Below are 2,547 nucleotides of genomic sequence, written 5' to 3'. Positions count from 1 at the left end.
TATTTATTTTAATAGGCCGGGACAAGAAAACTCCGTTATAAAATCATAACTTCTTTATCTGACGTCCGTTTTTGCCTATCTTTTTATCGTTTTACTACTATTAACGTGATCTTCGATTCTCATTTAGATTGTTTCGGCTAAAAACCGCTCGGTCTCAAATCGAGTATTCGGGCTGCATACTGCTAAGTCAAAACTTAGAAAAATCATAACTTCCTCATACAAAGTCAGATTTGGGCGTCCTTTTCATGCACGCTCTCGGTTTAACGAACTCTATGACTTTCGTTTAGATCTCTAAGGCTAAATATCGCTCTAACGTAAATTTCACTTTTTACGTCATTCAGCGTTGCCGGTTCTGTCGCGAAACTTCGATAGGTCATAACTTCTTTGTTATAACTCGGATTTCGGCATTCTGTATATCTTCAGAATCCTTGTTTTGACCACTACATATTTATGCAAAGATATCGGGCTTATCTCACACTTTAAATTTGACACTTATTTTATTCTTAGTTCATTAAATTATAATAATTAAGAAAATAAACACATAATTCACATAATACTCAAATATTTCATCATTAATACTCCAAAAATAGTTACAAGGGTTAACATAGACTATTACATCAATGACAATGCCTAGCCTGGAAACGCGGGTGTTACAGTTCTCTCCCGCTTAGGATCATTCCGTCCCCAGAATCACACATCAACAAACAAATGCGGATAACGACTCAACATGTCACTCTCCGTTTCCCAAGTGAGATTTGACCCATTCGAATGTTTCCAACGAACAAGCACTAATTCGACCATCTTGCATCGAAGCTTCTTAGTCTTTCGGTCAACAATTGCCTCTGGTTCTTCAATTAACCTCTTGTTTTCATCAATTCTCAATTCAAAAATTGGAACTATATCGGGAACTTCTCCTGCAAACTTCCTCAAATAACACACATGAAAAGTGTTGTGAATTCCATTCAGTTCTTCGGGTAATTCGAGCTTGTAAGCTTGGTTCCCAATTTTCTGAAAAACTTTAAACGGTCCAATAAACCTTGGACTCAACTTTCCCCTTTTACCAAATCTTATAAGTCCCTTCCACGGTGATACTTTAAGTAAAACCGAATCCCCAACTTCAAAAGTCATCGGTCTTCGCTTCTTGTCAGCATAGCTCTTTTGACGATCTTGAGCTGCTAACAATCTTTCCCTGATCACTTTCAACTTCTCAGCAGTCTGATGGACCATCTCGGGTCCCATAAACTGCTTTTCTCCAGCCTCAAGCCAACAAGACGGCGTACGACACTTCTGTCCGTACAAAGCTTGATAAGGTGTCATCTTTATGCTCAAGTGTAAACTATTATTGTAGGAAAATTCTACCAAAGGTAAATGCTCATCCCAACTACATAGGAATTCTAGGGTACATGCTCTCAGCATATCTTCAAGTGTTTGTATCGTTCTTTCACTCTGATCATCAGTCTGTGGATGGTAAGCTGTACTTAAACACAACTTGGTACCCATTTCCTCTTATAGACTTTTCCAAAACCTTGAGGTGAAACGGCTGTCACGATCCGACACAATCATTAACGGAACACCGTGAAGCCTCACAATTTCCTTCACGTAAGAATTCGCAAGCTTTTCCATAGACCATTTCTCATTGGCTGGTATGAAATGCGCACTCTTAGTGAATCGATCAACGACCACCCAAATCTTGTCGTAACCACTTTTTGTTCTGGGCAGTTTAGTGACAAAATCCATGGCAATGTCTTCCCATTTACCCATAGGTACAAGTAAAGGTTCTAAAATCCCATATGGTTTCTGATGTTGTGTCTTGACTCTCGCACAAATCACACACTCGGCCACATACTTTGCAACATCAAGCTTCATCTTTGGCCACCAGTAGTAAGGTTTCAGGTCCCTATACATTTTAGTGTTACCAGGATGAATTGAGTACATGGTTTTGTGAGCTTCTTCCATTAGAAGATCTCTTATTCCTCCTAAATTAGGCACCGAAATTCGATCTTGGAATACCTTTAGTCCATGACCGTTAGTATCAAACACCAACGTTTTGCCCAAACGTTCCTCCTTTCGGTCATTTTTCTTAGAAGCTTATTCTTGAGCTTTATTTATATTCTCCACAATTGTCGAGATAACTTCTATTCTCAACGCTCTTGGCCTTTTTCTCTCAACATTGACTTTCCGACTAAGAGCATCAGCAACAACATTAGCTTTATCGGGGTGGTAAAGTATCTCACAGTCATAGTCCTTAAGTAACTATAGCCAGCATCGTTGCATCATATTTAACTCTTTCTGATTAAAGAGATATTGGAGACTCTTATGATCAGTGAAAAGTTTTCACTTTGTGCCATAGAGGTAATGCCTCCATATTTTCAGAGCGAAAACTACCGCTGCCAGCTCCAAATCATGAGTCGGGTAATTCTTTTTATGCTCCTTCAACTATCGAGACACATATGCTATCACCTTTTCTCTTTGGGTCAAAACACAACCTAATCCAACCCCAGATGCATCGCTATAAACAGCGAAGTCTTCAACTCCATCGGGTAGAGA

Source organism: Lactuca sativa, chromosome 5, assembly GCF_002870075.4.
Source record: "Lactuca sativa cultivar Salinas chromosome 5, Lsat_Salinas_v11, whole genome shotgun sequence".
Lineage (NCBI taxonomy): Eukaryota > Viridiplantae > Streptophyta > Magnoliopsida > Asterales > Asteraceae > Lactuca > Lactuca sativa.
The sequence above is the reverse complement of the archived record's forward strand: the minus strand, read 5'-3'. Positions refer to the sequence as shown.